Here is a 19,757-nt window from a genome sequence, read left to right on the forward strand (position 1 = left end):
AGTGTATGCATGAAATAGTGAAAGTGAAATGTTAGTTGCTCAGTCATGTCCTACTCTTTGCAACCCATGAACTGTAGCCCACCAGGCTCCTCTGTCTGTGGAATTTTTCAGGCAAGAATACTACAGTGGGTTATCATTTCCTTCTCTAGGGTATCTTCCCTCTCCAGGGATCGAACTCGGGTCTCCTGCATTGAAGGTAGATTCTTTACCTTCTGAGGCACCTACAAATAACACACACACACACACACACACACACACACACACACACACACACACAATGTATATTTTTCTATAAGAAAGATAAAAATTGAAGAGATGATGGAAACCAGACATCAGTGATGATAGCCTTAGCTCATATCCTTCAGCCTGTGAATCCACATCCACTGTACACACCACCAATGACAAATCAGGGATAATTGATTATATGAACTAATTGATGATTCAGAATTTTCAAATCATAGCTCCTGGAAATCTTACAGTCATTGTACATATGGGATTAATGATAGAAATGCCTATTGTGAAACAAAAAGATATAAGGACAGAAAGTTGGTGTTCCTATCTTATATAAAACAAGCATTTACAAAATTTCTACATGCTAATGGAAAAACAAGCAAAATGAGTAGGAAAAGTTAGATTTGTATTTTTCAGGAGAAACTGTCAAATAGTGTGTGTTTAAATAGATGGCATTCCTGAAATTTGAATATTGAAATTAAAATACAAATACATTTCTAACTGACCAATATATTTGGTAAAGCACTAAGTATAATATGGAGAATGGACAATTGGCTAAAATTACATCCTGCTTATAATTTTCAAATACAGAATATAGGGATTTTTGCTTATACCAAAAAAAGAGAAATTTCTTATGAAATTATTACAATATATGTGAAATAAAGCCTAGAATAGATAAACTTTTATTTCACATTGCTTTATTTTGTTATTCCTTAATGTGATAAGAGTTTAAATAATTAGAATATGTATACAGAGACATTTTCATGATACACAAGCATACAGAAGTAGAAAAAAGAAAAATTGATGCTGTTATGCTCTGAGAATAAATGGTAAATAATTGCTTCTTATGTGAATCTATTTTGTTTTCTGCTAAAATACAAGAAGATGTTAATTTTAGAGGATGAAAGCTATCTGGTGCCACTTTCTACTAGATTTACATGTCTAACTATAAACAAATTTCATGAGAAAATTTCTAGGTTTTATGCCAAAAGAGATGGGAATATCAGACCACCTGACCTGCCTCTTGAGAAACCTGTATGCAGGTCAAGAAGCACCAGTTAAAACTGGACATGTAACAACAGACTGGTTCCAAATAGAAAAAGGAGTACGTCAAAGCTGTATATTGTCACCCTGCTTATTTAACTTATACGCAAAATATATCATGAGAAACGCTGGACTGAAGGAAGCACAAGCTGAAATCAAGATTGCTAAGAGAAATATCAATAACCTCAGATAGGCAGATGACACCACCCTTATGGCAGAAAGTGAAGAGGAACTAAAAAGCCTCTTGATGAAAGTGAAAGAGGAGAGTGAAAATGTTGGCTTAAAGCTCAACATTCAGAAAACAAAGATCATGGCATATGGTCCCATCACTTCATGGGAAATAGATGGGGAAACAGTGGAAACAGCATCAGACTTTATTTTTTTGGGCACCAAAATCCGACGCAGGATACAGCATGCTTGGGGCTGGTGCACCGTGATGACCCAGAGAGATGTTATGGGGAGGGAGGTGGGAGGGGGGTTCATGTTTGGGAACGCATGTACACCCGTGGCGGATTCATGTCAATGTATGGCAAAACCAATACAGTATTGTAAAGTAAAATAAAGTAAAAATAAAAGTTAAAAAAAAAAAATCACTGCAGATGGTGATTGCAGCCATGAAATTAAAAGACGCTTACTCCTTGGAAGAAAAGTTATGACCAACCTAGACAGTATATTCCAAAGCAGAGACATTACTTTGCCAACAAAGGTCCGTCTAGTCAAGGCCATGGTTTTTCCAGTGGTCATGTATGGGTGTGAGAGGTGGACTGTGAAGAAAGCTGAGCACTGAAGAATTGATGCTTTTGAACTGTGGTGTTGGAGAAGACTCTTGAGAGTCCCTTGGACCGCAAGGAGATCCAACTAGTCCATCCTAAAGGAGATCAGTCCTGGGGGTTCATTGAAAGGACTGATGCTGAAGCTGAAACTCCAATACTTTGGCCACCTCATGTGAAGAGTTGACTCATTGGAAAAGACCCTGCTGCTGGGAGGGATTAGGGGCAGGAGGAGAAGGGGATGACAGAGGATGAGATGGCAGGATGGCATCACTGACTCGATGGATATGAGTTTAAGTGAACTCTGGGTGTTGGTGATGGACAGGGGGGCCTGGTGTGCTGTGATTAATGGGGTCACAAAGAGTTGGAGTGACTGAACTGAACTGAACTGATGCCAAAATAATATTTTTCTCCAGAAAAAAACAGAACCAGTGAATTAATATTAGGTCTGGATTTATATCTCTCCATCACTAACTTTGGCTCCATATTCTAATTTTAAGGTACTGGCTCTGGTAATGTTTGGTGGAGTGGAATGTGTGTCAAATTTGTAGGGCTGACCACACAGCAGGAAATTCAAATATGAGTTGATATTCATCATGGAATTGAAAAACCTTAGACTGAGTCAGCAGACTGTTGATACAAGTCAATATTGAAGTCTTGAGTCTAACATCTGTAGCCAGACTAGAAACTCAAGTATATTTCTATGTGGAAGCTCTAAGGCAGGATTTCTTCTTCTGTGGGAAACCTCAATCTTAAATCTGAAGGCCTTCAACTGATTGGATGAGGTCCACTCACATCATAGGGGTAATGATCTATCTTAGGTCTATATTAGAGCCAACTAATTTTAAATGTTAATCACATCCATAACACTTTCACAGAGACACCAGATTAGTTATTTTTATTAAAGTATAGTTGATCTATAATATTATATCAGTTTCTATTGTACAGCAAAGTGATTCACTTATACATATATATATATATATATGTATACTTTTCCATTATGGTTTATCACAGGATACTGAATATAGTTCCCTATGTCATACAGTGAGACTCTGTTGTTTATACATTCTCTATCAGATTAGTTGTTGACCTAAAAATTGGGCAACATAGCCTAACCATAGCCTAGCTGACAGAGAATACACTCCACCACATCTTACTATCTCCATTAGTCAAGGCTTAGATTAAATTTGTTATTTCCAGAGTCCTTGAGAATGCAGGTACTTCAGTACCTGCCTTACAGATGGCAGGTAATCAAATAACATTTATGAAGTGCATGTATTGAAAACTCCATTGCATATAGCCTTAGGCTCTTCATCTTTATGCATTGTCTGAGTTTAAAGTTGTATGCATCTAATTCTTTCCTCAACCTACTATTTCTCCTTACTTTACAATTCCCACAAAACAGCATTCCTCTTTTCATGTGTTTGTGAAAAATGTTTCATAAAATTAATGATCATTGAATTGTTAGGGTAAACATAATCTCTTGAGCTTCCCGCGTGGCACTAGCTGAAAAGAATCTACCTGCCAGTGGAGGTGACGTAAGAGATGTGGGTTCGACCTCTATTATCAGGAAGATTCCCTGGAGGAGAGCATGCAACTTACTCCAGTTGTTTTTTTTTTTTTTTTTTACTGGAGAATTCCATGGACAGAGGAGCCAGGCAGGTTCATGGGCTCACAGAGAGTCTGGACATGAATAAAGTGACTTAGCATACACACATGCAATCAATCTCATGGGTCTCTTAATTCAGAATCACACAGTCAAAATATACTGTGCAGATGCTCAGTCCAAGATAGGTTAGAGTGCTAATATAGAAAAAAAATCTAGCTCTTCTGAATTTTAGGAGATAAATCTCTTGAGTGTGAGTAGAGGAAATGAGGCATTTGGAATCATTTATCCCACACACATACAAAAAGATTAAACATAGATATAATATTTTTCAAAGTCACTGTTGATATTAAGAGAAGAGCAGTGCAATCCCCAATATAACTCATTGACCAGTAACATTTAGATGAAAACCAAAATATTTAGAGTATAGAATTTTTGATGAAATCTCTTAGAAGATGCTCTTTGCTTGCTCTAAATAAAAATTCAATTTTGATGCAATGTCAGATTGCATCAGATTTGAGCTTTTGATAGTGAGTTGGTGGAAGATTCATAGAATGTTATTTTATTTATACTTTCATCTCTCTTTTTTCCTTTTTTTTTTTTTGTGATGTAGCCTAACTAGATAGGATTCTGGCTATATTTATCCTAGTTGTATGTACTTTCATCTTGTCACCAGCAATAAGTGTGAACTTCAAGCAAATAGAATTCTATCCCAGACTTGTAACTTCAGAACTCAAACTGAAATGGGTTTGGAAAAATGTTTTGATTACAGGTTCAGGGATGACAAGCTTTTCCAAGGTTACCAACTTTTTCACTCTTCTGGTTTTCAAGTATTTTGTCAACATATCTACATGTCTACAACTCTTTTAATCTTCAACACTTTTTTTTTTTTTTCCTTCAGTTCACTCAGCCGCTGTTCTCTATATATACCATGGTATTATTTATTCTTTTCTGGGGACTAGAAGAGCTTGAAAGAAAATCACATATATTTTATCATGCGTGTGTGTGTGTGTGTGTGTGTGTTAGTTGCTTAGTCATGTTCAACTTTTTGCGGCCCCATGAACTGTAGCCTGCCAGGCTTGTCTGATTTCCTAGGCAAGAAGACTGGAGTGGGTAGCTATTTCCTTCTCCAGGGAATCTTCCCAACCCAGGGTTGGAACCTGGGTTTTCTGCATTGCAGGCAGATTCTTTACCATCTGAGCCTCCAAGGAAGCCTTTGATGGCTCAGGCCCTCATCATGCATGGGTCTTATATGTTGAAATGTGAAGATTCCAGTCCTGGTTTTGATGCAACTTTAAGTCTAGGGGAACATATTTTCTGCAGAAAGTCTGATGTAAAATGTCTATTATCTAGGCTTAGAATTTCTACATAAGAAAATGGCCTCGTCTTTATAAATAATATGATTAGTACCCTATTAGAATGGAGCTTGTACATAGGGATAGTTTGTCCACAGTGTACAGAATACTCAGGAATCAAGAAATTGAAACTGAGATTAGAAATGGGAAAACAGACCTCTCTTTTCTATGTCCATATTTTTCTCTCTGCTGGTGTGCCCCTCTCCAAGAGCAGCTCAGACTTTAGGGCATTTCTCAATTCCCTTCCCAGCATCTCCTTCTGTTTCTAATCCAATTATTACCTCTTCAAATTCTGTCCACAAAAATAATTGTTAAAACATCAGCCCCGTTATACCATGCAGACAATTTATTTCCCCATGAAGCCATTGAGCAAACTTTTGAATTCAATACCACTTGTATATTTCAGAAAGGTAATCGAAATGTTTCCCCACTTATTCTGTTCTCAGTGGGTTTCTATTCAAACATGGCTTAATTTACAAAGAGTTATAAAATGATAAAAATTTAAGCTTTCATCCCTTTGTGATTACAATAGTATCTTGCAAAGGCTACCTAAAGAGAGTAATGTAAACTACCTCTAACTGTTTCTTGGAAGATCACACTGTAGATTTTAAAAGAAACAAATGTATGAAATTGGTTTCTGAAGCCTTGGATTTAAAGAAGCCTTTTAATCTTTCATTAAAAATCACACTCACGAAATTCTCACATTGTGCCTCTAATGTACTTGAAGTATGCAAGCCTAACATTAGGGGACAGTCGTGGGAAGCATGTAAATTGTGCAACAGTCTTTCAATGGAGTTCTATAGCATATTAATTGGGTCAAGTAATTTTATCTAAAATAACATACTAAGTCTTTGAGAGATTATTAATAAGAACCAGCCAAGTTATTTGGATGTGATCAGAATTATGTACGTGTCTCAGGCAATGTATTGCCATCACATTTTTTATATGAGGTATAAGGATTCACTGTATACACCTAAGAGCACATTTTATGTACTTGAGAAAGAAATGTGCTTACAGGAATTTGGAAAGAGCACATTTTATGTACTTGAGGAAGAAATGTGCTTATAGGAATTTGGATTTTTCAATAGAAACTTCTTGAGGCTAAAATTGATCTCAATATAGAAATCATTCATACAAATGTCTTTAAACATGAAACGTTTTTACTTGAGAATTACAAAATTATGTAAATCAGTCTATGGCTCTTAAATTACTGTTTCTGGTCTAAGATTTAGCTGTATTCACATAAAAAAGTACCAGTTGACTTATTCAAAGTAACAGATTGGCATGGTAAAAAAAAAAAAAAAAAAAGAATACAAAAATTTAGTTTAAAAAGTAGTAGTTTTTTACTTTGTGCACACCCAGTCTGTCTTCATGTAATTAATCACATTTAATCACTTTAACTAATGTGCTCAGAAATATTTCTTAAATCATTAATATTAGATGTTTTCTTGTGATGTTTCTCTCTGAAGGATAATATTGCTTTAAAAATCCCTAACTTTCGTATTTTCTTAATATGTTGAAAACTACATATTTTTTGTAATGTTTTGAGGATTAGATTTATGATCTTCATGATTTATTCTAATTTTAGTCCTTATTTTTTCTTGATAATTCTTAAACTTTATATTTAACTTTAATCTCTTGCTTGATTTACCATTGCTAACATTTTCTATTTCAACAGTAGTTGTCAAAATATTAATTGAACACTGAAAGCTTGTCATTTCACTAATATCTCTTTTTATATTTAGATAGGTCATTAGTCTCAGTTTGAATAATTTGAAGGATGGAAAACAATATAGTAAATTAACGTCTTTATTTTATTAAATGACTAAATCACAAATTTTTAAAATATCGCTGAAAGTTTACAATGACAATTAAATATTTCTCCATATAATTTATCATATAATGGTCTTATGTTTTCTAAATTTCTTAAAATATGTAACTTTCAGTGTATAGATATAGTGAATATAATTGTGCAAAAATTATCTTATGTCCTATAGTTTACTTTTGAAATTATTTGGAAAGCTTAAAGATGCAAAACAAAACGGGGGTTACATAATCTACATACCTCAAGGATTTGCACTGAACTAAATCACAGAGGCAGTTTTGGTGAACTCTTATTCCATATTGTCTTCACTTTATTACTCGAGAATATTCCTGAGCTGGATAGTGTGGCAGAACTTTTTCAGATTTGTCAGTAAAAAGGGACAAGACCAAATGCAATTCTGAAGGCAATATAATAAAGATATAGTTTTAAAAAGAAAATACAAAAAAATGTGCTTTTGATCTGTCCTCTTACCCATAAAGAAGGTAGATGCAGAAGTAATTTATTTTTTAATGTAACATTTATTTTTAAAGGTTTACAACATTTGATTTTAAAATGGGTATAATTTTATATTTTACATTAATTAGTACAAACATAGAAAAATATTTTATATGTGTATAAATTATTTGGCCAGTATCCACTCACTTCATACCTATGAGAAATAGAAGTTTTTTTGCAATAATAATCATTAACTAGTTAATAACATGAATCCTGCTAAAACGACTTTTAAAGAATGTTGACCACAAAAGTAAGATGCAATGATACTCAGTATAGGTGTTCCTATGTGGTGTAAATTACTGTGTGAATTATAATACAGTTCAGTACACATGTGTATAATTATCCTCTAACCAGCCTTATAATTTTTGAATATAAATCTACCATACTTCAGAATAATATTTTTCAGTCAATGTCATTTTGAACAAAATGATTAAGCCTGCCTTCCACATAAAGCGTCCCCTGCCACCTAATATGGGGAGACAGTGAACTCCATCAAGATGACCTTGTGCCATTTGCATTGTGAGATTACTTTCCTCCAAAAACAAATTCCTAAATGATATACACTGTACTGAACAAATGTAGAGAACACATCAATCATAAAATTACCTCAATTTACACTTCTACATCAACAATTTTAAATGGTTGCTAGACAAAGTAGGCTATTCAGAGGAGGATGACATAGATATTCTTAGAAAAGTAATCAGTAAAACATGTTTTGCTCATCAACAAATGTCCCCAAAAAGAAAAATCTTTAAATTAGCATTAAAAAAAAATCATGCATTTAAAGAAAGGGAAGGGAACTTCTTTCTGGTATATAATCTCGTTCAAATTGCTTGACTTTTTTCATTAAAAGTTTAGCTTTGTTTCATTTTTATCCTATGGATTTATACCAATAATAACTAATTTAATTTACTCCATTTAATAAAAGAGCTAGAAAGCATCAAGGAATAGAATCTATATGAAAGTACCTTAAATGGCTAAAGATAGTTTGTTATAGCTTATGATCTCCCAGACTAAACTTCAAGCTTTTTGCCTCAATCCTGTTTTGGAGAAGTCATTCCTTCAACTGCCTGATAATCTGTTTCACAGGTATTATTTATTTAAAAATCTACATTTGCTTAAGTAATATAATAAGAACACAGAGAAATGAAATCTATCAAAATAAAATTGCTTGAGTTTATAATACATTTTGGGCTTCCCAGGTAGCTCAGTGGTAAAAATCCCCCTTCCAGTGCAGGAGACGCGAGATGTAGGTTTGGTGCCTGGGTCAGGAAGATCCCCTGAAGGAGGAAATGACAGACCATTCCAGTATTCTTTCCTGGACAATCCCATTAACAAAGAGCTTGGCAGGCTACAGTACATGGGGTCCCAAAGAGTCAGACATGACTAAGAACATGCACAAAATACATTTTAAATGAATCTATTTGAATTAATTTATCTTGATGCTTCAAATGAAATGTCAAGGTAAATTAATCCAGAGTCTTCTTATAGTCCTTTTAATCTTTACTATTAATCCATAGTTAGAATGACCATTTAAACAAATATTCTCTTTTGTTACTTAAAAAATTAGAATCCAGGACACAGAAGTAACTTTCATCTTTCTATATTTTTTATTTTTATTTTTTTGTGTGAACTTAAGTTCACGTGTTATCAGGTGAAAAAAAGAATTTTTAAATGATATATATTCACTCTATCTAACCAACTTACCAATTGTGCTTTGTTAAATAAAGTTAGGAAAGAGCACATTTGCTGTTTCATAACCTTTGTACAAATCACCTTTATAAAAATCAAATCTTCATCACTTTGGAGAATGGAATGAAACACAACTAATTTTTTAATTCCAACTAACTACACTACATTTTATTGAATTGATCCATCATGAACCTTGTGCCTCCATATAATTTACATGTCCTGATATCCCCCATATTTGTCTAATTCCTTTAGCACTTAGTATTAGCTTTCAGTTCAAAGGACATTTTGTTGAACTCTACTGGTTCTTGTATCTAAAGGGAAACCCACGGTCTTGACATTTAATTTGATTTTACCATTATTCAAATTTATGCCTTTCCAAATAGACCTTAAGTCCCTGCCCCTGGATTCTCAGTGTTCGCTGAAACTTGTATCAACCCCAAACCAGGAGATCCAACAAAAATATTATTTAGCCTTGCCTTCACAAAACGTCTAAGGTTCTTTCGTCTCTTTTATGTTCTGTGGACATTTGAAATTTAATACTCTACAAATTTGTTTCTTTTTAAATTTGTTATTTACCTCACTCCTCTGAAGATGACCATCATTAAAAACTCTACAAAAAACAAATACTAGTGAGGATTTGGAGGAAAGGGAACCTTCCTACACTGTTGGTGTGAATGTAAACTGCTACAGTCACTGTGGAAATCAGTACAGAGGCTCCTCCTAAAGCTATAAAGGGAACTACCATATGACCCAGCAATTCCACTGCTGAATATATATCCAGAGAACATAAAAACACTGATTTGAAAAGATTCATGCACCTTTATATTCATTGTAGTATTATTTGCAATAGTCAAAATATGGAAGCAACTCAATTGCCCATCAACAGATGGATGGTTAAAGATGTGATTTACACACACACACAAACACACACACAGTAGAATATTGGTCATGAAAAAGAATGAGATTCTGGGAATTCCCTGGTAATCCAGTGGTTAGGACTCTGAGCTTTCACTGCCAAGGGTCCAGGTTCAATCTTTGATTGGGGAACTAAAATCTTGCAAGCTTCATGGAATGGCCAAAACAAAACAAAAAAGAAATTCTGCCATTGGCAACAAAATGGGTGGAACTGATACAATAACACTAATACTTCTAAAAACTAATAAAATATTTTCTGCTTAAGCAGGGTAGAAGTAATTCAAATACCTTTTTTTTCTTTTATTAGAACAATGGACAAATTCTAATTAACCCTCTCAATTTCTAGATAAGGAAATTGAGAAAAGATAATTAGCTCAATATCACTGAACTGCAAAATGATAAAGGGAAATTTTTTTCTTATTATTATGCAACTCTTATTCTATATTTGAAGCACCTATCTGAAATTCTTAAATATATACAACTTCCCTCCAAAGCATTTTGGAAACTGAAAAAAATGATGAAAAATTCATAGACTGTTATAATTTTCATGAAATGTAGCCCATGGTGAATTTTCTATATGAAAATAACAGGTAGCACTTATTGCTCATTTGACCTTTTCAAACATAACCTCATTTAACCTACGTATTAGTCCTATGTGATTGATAATATTATACAGGTGAAATAAAGCTTTAGCGGAGTATTCATACAGCTTATGTGAGTATAAAACTGGATTATGTCTATGTCTGGTTGACCTCAAAGCCTATGTTTTAATCTCTCTAATGCATTGCTTCCAAAAAGAAACCAGTCCTCAGTTTATGATACTGTAATGTTGTCTGCTCCATTTTTATTATATCACTGAAAGACATACATGCATAAACTTTATATTAAAAGAAAGGATGAAGATTTCTATTTCTATTTCTATGTGGTCTGAGTAACTTTGATATCCTAGAATCAAAATAATGCTGTCTGGCAATTTTCTTTGATAAGCCAAATTAAGGCAAATCAGCCCTCAACAACCATGATTACCTATACTTTGATTAATATGAACTAGACTGTTTATGACATTTTCATAAATGAAATGGCAACAAGAATTAGATAAATTGAATATATCTAATTGTAGAAAATAGCAGTTGTAAAACTTGTGTTATAAACAATGATCTTGAAAAATTTATGAAAGTCCTTTAACTTCATTGCCTTAAAAAAAATCCAATAAGGGAGAAAATCATTGATATTAAATTGTTTAATATGTTATTGTAAGATCAAGGTTTTCTAATACATTTAGTTATATAAATGTATATATAAAATATAAACATGTTATATTTAGCAAAGCAAGATTAAAAGGAATATATTATATCTAGTATATTCATGAAGAGCTCAAATTTAAATACAAATATTTATATATATAAAGATTCTAAGAGATTGTTTTCCATTTCTATACTATTCTCAGTTTGGTAACAAATGATATGCCACTGGCAGCCGTCCAGAGACCATAATTTGAAAATGCTCTAAAATTTGGTTTCTCAGTGATTCTGGATAACATGGCATAGGATTTAACATCATATTTGAGAAATACACACCTTATGGTTCCACTCCCTTTATTTTTGCTACAATAAGTGGTATTTAAACATGTGTTTGCTGAAGTACTATTGTACTTTCCCCAGTATGTTTGGAAAATGCAGAAATACAGGAATAGCAAAGGCTAACATTTTAGGTGGGAATGATAATGCATGATTAAAGGCCAAATCATGTTACACTGAATATAAATGCTATGAAAATTCACACAAGAAGAAATGAGAAAGACCCATAGTAATTAGGGGTGAATTATATAGGTTTTGGAAATGTGGCTTTTTAAATGTAGATTAAAAGGAATTTGATTAATAAAATGTGTGATATGCTTTTTAGTCACTGTGGGAAATTATTGGTTTCTATGAAATTTTGATGAGAACAATCTTGCTGAAGAACAGATCATTTGTTGGAAAATAATAAAGATTACCGTTACATATTTTCAGTAAGATTTAATTTTTTTTCTTTTGGCAAAATCTTTTTCTTCCCAATTCTCAGCTACCTTCAAGGGAGCAGAATCTCCTGCCAGTCTTAGGAATCTGACTGGCAAAGAAGCAGTAATGTTAAGCCAGGAGAACTGCTGAACTCTTATTTTCTTAAAAAATAATCATTGGAGTATTGTTGCTTTACAATATTGTGTCAGTTTTGCTGTACACCAAAGTGAATCAGCTATACATATATCCCCTCTGCTTTGGATTCCCTTCCCATTGAGGTCACCACAGAGCGCTGAGTAGGGCTCCCTGTGATACACAGTAGGCTTTCATTAATTTATTTTCTATGTAGTAGTTTATATATGAAACCAATTTATTTTCATAGTTGAGGATCAAATCAGTGAAAGAATCAGGTCGACAATATGTCTAGGGGTTTTCGAATTTAATGCTTACATTTTTATCAAACATCAAAGCCTCTCTCTTTACCTTTGACCCAAAATTCATTCCCAGTAGTTCATTCTGTATCTAGATGCATCTATATACTACTCTTGGGTGAACCCACAATGTGGTACCCAATTTGAGTGTATTCAGCTTAGGTAACCTGATTTGTTGCATACTTATTTCTGCCTTCTTCATAATACTATTGCAGTGTGTTTTCATTCACAGCTATGCAAATGAAAGAATGCATTTGTAATCCAAATTATACAGAAGTTCATGTATTTGCCTTTCTTTATATGTTAGAGAGACCTAGCCTATAAAGTATTTTTAAACAAGCTATCTTACATGTTGAGTATACTAATGTTCTATATGTAGGGTTATGCATTATTATCATTGTCAATTACTTTCTCATTTTACTACCCCATAGTTTATTTATTACTTTGTAGAATTGCTTAGTTTTTTAAACTTCCAGAATATAAGTCAAGGGCTTCCTAAGTGACTCAGTTGTAAAGAATCTGCCCAAGCTGGTGGAATTGTACATAGATGCAGCCACTATGGAAAATAATATGAAACTTCCTAAGAAAATTAAAAATAGAATTACCATACAATCAAGGAATTCCATTTCTGAGTATTTTCCTGAAGAAAACAAATAATAAGTTCACTCTAGAATTATTTACGATAGCTAAGATATGGAAGCAACCTAAGTGCCCATCAACAGATGACACGGATAAAAAGACTTGATTTATTTATACCATGGAATATTACTCATCCATAAAGATGAGTGAAACCTTGCCATTTTTGACAATGTAGATGAACCTAGTGGGTATTATGGTAACTAAAATAAATCAGAGGAAGATGAATACAGTATGATTTCACTTATATATGTAATCTAAAAAAAAAAACCACAAGTGAACAAACATAGCAAGACAGAAATGAAGTCATAGATAAAGAGAACAAAAAGGTGAGAGTATCTGAGGGGAGGGGTGGGGAAATGAATGAAATTGATGTGGGAGATTGAGGTACAAGCTTCCAGTTACAAAATACATAAGTTATGGGGACAAAATGTATAGCGTGGGGGAGTATAGTCAATAATAATGTAGTATCTATGTATGGTGACAGGTAGTAACTAGATTTATTGTGGTGATCATTTTGCAATATACAGAAAGATTGCATCACTATTTGTGCCCTGTGACCTAACATAGTATCAATTATACTTTAAAAATAAACAGGTAAACAAACTCATAGAAAAGAGATCAGATTTGCGGTTACCCAAGGCAGAGAATGGAGAAGGCAATGGCACCCTACTCCAGTACTCTTGCCTGGAAAATCCCATGAATGGAGGAGCCTGGTAGGCTGCAGGCCATGAGGCTGCGAAGAGTTGGACAAAACTGAGCGACTTCACTTTCACTTTTCACTTTCATACATTGGAGAAGGAAATGGCAACCCACTCCAGCGTCCTTGCCTGGAGAATCCCAGGGATGGGGGAGCCTGGTGGGCTGCCATCTATGGGGTCACACAGAGTCAGACACGACTGAAGCGACTTAGCAGCAACAAGGCAGAGAATGGGGAAAGATAGAATTATCTGAATGTGATACAAACTTCTAGTTATAAGATAAATAAATGCTAGGGATGTAATGGATGACATGATGAGTTTAATGAACACTGTCTCATGTTATATATGAATATCATTAAGAGAGTAAACAATAAGAGTTCTCATCACAAGGGATAACAATTTTGTCTATTATTTTGCATTTATGTGAGATGATAGATGCTCACTAAACTTAGTATGATAATCATTCCATGATGGAAGTTAAATTATTATGTTGTACACCTTAAATGTACACAGTGCTGTATGTCAATTATATCTCAATAAATCTGGAAGAAAAATATATGTTGTCTGCGCTTTCATGCAGATGAAGGTAATATGAACGGCAAAGCCTAAGCTATTTACTATATGGACCATGCAGAATACAAGTTTTCTGATATGGGTTCCAGGCTATAACTTACCCTGGTTGTCACTTAATCCTATTAATTAAATTCCACCTTTAGTAGTTTCTTTAGCTTCTTTTCCCTTCTGGTGACTTCAGGAAAGTCAAGTCTCAGACTTTGCTTTTCTGCTCTGTTTATTTTACATTCAATTCCTTTAAGAGTTTATTCATTCTTTTTGCCTTATTATTATCATGGTTGGATGACAACCAGGAATTAATATTTGGCCTTTCTTTCATCAGGTCTTCCTCCCTCCTTGTCTTCCCCAAGAAGCTATTGAATAGGCAATTTGAAATAGAAGCATAATAGAGAGAAGAAAGTGTACTGTATTAAAGAAAGTATTAAAGTTGATTTCAAAATTTAATAGAAAATAAATTTAAAAAGGAGAATATATACACACACATGAGCACACAAACAGGTACATGAATGACAGCTATTTAAGATATAGATACACAGATAATGTAGATCGATACATGGTACCTATCTATATAATCTAGCTAAGATTAGGTTTAAATTGCCTTTGTGCTCAGTCATGTTAGAGTCTTTGCAACCCCATGGACTGTAGCCTGGCAGACTCCTTTGTCCATGAGATTGTCCAGGCAAGAATACTGGAGTGTGTTGCCATCTCCTCCATGGAATCTTCCTGACCAAAGGATTGAACCCACGTCTCTGGTGTCTCCAGCATTGGCAGGCAGGTTCTTTATTTGTTGTCATTTTGATGACAGCCATTCTGGCAGATGTCATGCGATGTCTCACTGTAGTTTCAATTTGCATTTCCCTGATGATTAGCGTCTGTTTTCATAGGCCTGTTGTCCATCTGTATGTCTTTGGGAAAAATACCTATTCAGGTCCTCTGTCCATTTTTTAATTGAGCTGTTTGCCTTTTAAATACTGAGATATGTATCGCTTATCCTGTCTGTGATGCAATTGTCTTGCTATTCACACTGTCCTCACTGTTCACTGTGAGGTACTCTTTTCACTGGGTACCCTCCTACCCAGGGTAGGCAAGGTGCAAACTTGAAGGCTGGAAGATTTGAGGAGCCATAGGATCTGCAGACATGTTTATTCTCTTCTGGCTGGCAAGGCAGCCATAACACAGCCTCTCTCCTGGCTGACAGAGCAGCCTTAGCAGCAGCCACAACAGAACCATAAAATAGCCATAATGGAGCCATATCATAACCTCATATAACATAATCATGGTGTCACTCCAATGTAGCCCCAGTGCAGCAGCAGCAGCCAGGGCTTTCCTGGTGAAGCTTATACAGGTGTACTGCAGAAAGTACCTGTGACCAAGCGAAAGTACCTGACCAAAGTACCTGTGACCTCGTGATGCACATGCACAGTGTTACAAATGCTCTCAGCTGTTACATAAACCTCCTGACATGCATGTGCAGTACTATAAGTGATCTCAGCTGTTGCATAGTCATTAATTACAAAACGTGGGGCGAGGGAGCCTGAACATGCCATCTTGGCTAATTTGTTCTCTCCCCACATGATAGATACTATTTAAATGAGTGGGTGTAGCTGTGTTCCAATAAATATTTATTTATATGAATTTGAATACCATTTGATGTTTACCTGTCACCACATAGTATTCATCTTTTGACTTTTCTTCAACCATTAAAAAAAATGCCAAAAAAAATCTTAGTTCCTAAGCCTCATATCAAAATGAGTAGTGGAGTGAATTTGGTCTGGGGCCATTGATTGCTAATTCTGTCTTACAACAATGAAAAACCATATTCTAGGAAGAACTAAATGTGTGAAACAGCTGAATATGAGAGAAATGATAAGCAACTTGAGAGCAGGCATTCATTCATATTCATGTTTTTCTTTCCAAACATAGCTTTGCATGATATCTTTCACATAGAAAGTGTCCAATAAATCCTCCCCAGCAAGAAGTGAAGACCAATGATTGTAAACTCTGAGGCCATTGATACGTTTTCAAGACTTCTCTTTTGGAAAAGCCAGGGTTTCTCAAATGCCAGTTTGAAGTGTGAACAATTTAGAATGAAAGGTCAGAAATGAAATTAAGGTTCTCAAAAACTTGCTCAAAATATAGAGAGAATTAGATTGGCTATTGGAAGGGAAAGCAGATGAATTCAATTAATGCTTGTTTAAATTACTAAGGCATGTGCATGTTCCATTTGCAGCTGGAGGTATAACTAAAGTTATAGATTAAATGTGCGCTTCCCAGGTGGTGCTAGTGGTAATGAACCCGCCTGCCAATGCAGGAGACATAAAAGACATGAGTTTGATACCTGAATTGGGAAGATCCCGTGGAGGAGGGCATGGCAACCTACTCCAGTGTTCTTGCCTAGAAAATCCCACAGACAGAGGAGCCTACCAGCCTACAGTCCATTGGGTCACAAAGAGTTGGACATAACTAAAATGACTTAGCACATTGATTAAATGTAGGCAGATTGTTTCTGCAGGCAAAGGGTAGTGGACAAACTGTGATTAGAGAGAGGATGGGAGGAAAGAATAATGCCAGATTCCTGTTGAGCTGGATGAAAGGGAAACAGAGGTGCTTGTAACAGATCCATTCTTCCTCGCTATGAATGGCACAGGAGTGACTGTGAAGAAAAGGAGGAAAGATACAAGACTGGAGATTTAAGAGCTAAGTATTTTTAATAGGAAACCAATACAATAAATGAAAATGACCGATTCCTATAGAAGATGAGTATATATATATATATATTCAGACTATATTTTGAATATTCAAAATATATTCAACTATTCAAACTATAATTTTAGTTTAGCAGATCAGGAAGCTTTGACACTACTTTAATTGCTAAGTTAAAATTTCCATTATCACTAATGGTATATTCCTTTAAAATTTTGGAAGAAGATAATTCATACACAGGAAATATATAATGAAATATGTAAGTGACCCACAAGGAAATAGATAAGTATTAATTATGAGCTAGAACTGTCTTTTTATTATTGACTCATTCTCATTAGCTCTAAAATCTTATTAACCCTTTTACTCTCAACGGCAGTATACGTTTCTATAAAGATGATTGAATGCTACTCTTTAATTCCTGACAGTTTTCCTCATCGGGATATTATCTTAATCTTCTTTTGCATCTCTGGTATTTTTTAGCTTTTCTTTTATCCCACTGAATGCCTAATGCATGTGAAATGTATTCCCCTACTATTCCTATCCTCAGAAATAAGTATTCATCTATGTAACCTGGAAAAAGAGGACTGTTACTATAAAAAGGGACCTAATAGACTATAATCAGAAATAATGGCATAAAGCACAGCAAAGAAAATTTAGGGTGACTGTCAGGAAAGTTTTAATGGCTTTGTAAAAATGATTGTGAGTCTGGTCAGGGACATCTTCTAGTGACAGCATACAAAGTAGGAAATAATTCCCAGCAGAGCAGTTTATTTTACTGTTGAATAGTTTTGTAGCGAAGAGGTGGAAATTGCTCCTGGTTCAGCAGTTGTTTGGCTGACAGTTCCGTGTCAGGTCACTCATGCTTTCTGTTATTTTGGCAGGTTTCATTGTGAGATTTTACATAACAGCAAAGAATTTGTAAACAACTTCCCTATATTCAGAAACTTTTATCAATCTTAGGTCCCACTCTTCCCCACCTTTTCATGCTTCTCAAGTACGTATTTTATATAGTGTTTGGTTCTCATGAAATAGGTCCTTGTCAAAGATGTTCAGGATTCTTCTAAAGAAAAATGTTGGGTGTAGAAAATAATGTTTCATTGAAAATTGATGAATGAAGGTAAAATCCTGTACTGTGTTCTGGACATGTGCTGAGAACAGATTTCTGCCTTTTGGCTTGTGCTGCCTGCGGATGGGTGCCATGGACACTCACTGCTGGTGGTAATCTTAATATCATTGTGGTGCATTCTATAACATGGTGTTCATTCAAACCCTCCATAACGACCAGAAACATACATTGGATATTTAGTTTTCTCTTTTTTTTGTTTGTTTATGTCCTGGAAGCCTGGAACAACTACACTGTTCAGGAAATACTACTGTTATATGTCCCTGGTGTTTTGGTGAACTTGGTACTTCTGCACTGGATTTTAAAAATGAGTGGGCCCTCCAGGTTCTTCAGAATTAGATCTAAGGGTGGAGAACAAAACCAGAAGAGTGCATACTGAGCTTCTCGTTCCAAAGTGCTCTACTTTCCAAATTCTATGTAAGAAAGAGAAGCATCTTCTGTGGTTGTGCTGCGTGAGAATTATTTTGGTATTCATTTTAGTTACTAAATACCAGATATGATTTATCTACTGTCAGTATTATCTTTTCATTGAAAGAATTGTTTAGGTGATGCTGATAATGAACATTTTATTGATTTTGTTTCATGATTATTAAATACAAATGGTGGATGGGCTCTCTGATGAAAAATAATTGTTTTTGTTCAAATTAGAGAAGAAGGAGAGTATTTTAATTGAGCTTTGGAGTTACTACCTAGAGTATACAAATCAATGTTAGACGTGGTACTCAGAGATCAGGCCTAAATCATAAAAAAAGTGCCACACTAGAATCAGTGTTTATCATTATATTATCATTAGATAAATATATGCTTATACATATATTTTGTGTAGAGCTCTCTTGCTAGTGGTTTTTCTAACTATAAATAAATTGAGAGAATTACAAACCCAACGTGTGTATGTTTCATTCAGTCATGTCTGACTCTTTGTGAGCACATTGTCTATTGCCTGCCAGGCTCCTCTCTCCATGGAAAGCTCCAGGCAAGAATACTAGAGTGGATAGCCATTCATTTCTCCAGGGGATCTTTCTGGCCCAGGAATTGAACCTGGGTGTGCCACATTGCAGGAAGATTCTTTACCACCCGAGCCATCAGAAAAGCAAACCCATTATACCAGTGAATAAAAGGAAAACCAGGAGCAAAAATAAAGACCTAAATGACATTATTCTCCTTTCAATATCTGCAGATGCAAATCAGAAGGACATTCGTATACCTTCAACATTTATTTAATTTTGAAGGATGAAATAGAAGATCTAGCACAAACAATATAATATTCAGCCAGAAGGCAGTGCTAGGGTAATGGAACAAAATAAAAAAAAAAAAAAAGTTCAGACAGATGAAAGAATTTTGTAAAATTTCACCTTGATACTAAATCAAAAATAAAATAAACATTATGAATAAAAAAGCCTTATTATTTTTTCTAAGTTCCCGATTCTCCACAAATTAGAATTCTTCTTTTTCAAGTGGGTTTGGTAGCTTTTGAAAGGACTATGAATGTACCTTGGGTTTGGAGAGGCTCTAGATGTATTTAGTGTGGTTTCTGATGTCTGGTACAGAAGTTTCAGACTGGGGGATTTGGGAGGAAACATTGGACTTATTATGTATTTAAGCAGTTACTGAGTTATGAACAGGTAGGGATGGATGAAAGGACTATATGAATATAGCAATA

At 34.7% G+C, this 19,757-nt stretch overlaps 1 protein-coding gene across 3 annotated transcripts in view; it reads left to right on the forward strand.

The window, feature by feature from the left end:
• FSTL5 (follistatin like 5) overlaps window positions 1-19,757 on the forward strand; it is an 839,965-nt gene that overhangs the window by 727,094 nt on the left and 93,114 nt on the right. The window lies entirely within an intron of this gene.

This window comes from Capricornis sumatraensis, chromosome 17 (genome assembly GCF_032405125.1).
Source record: "Capricornis sumatraensis isolate serow.1 chromosome 17, serow.2, whole genome shotgun sequence".
NCBI classification, from domain to species: Eukaryota; Metazoa; Chordata; class Mammalia; order Artiodactyla; family Bovidae; genus Capricornis; species Capricornis sumatraensis.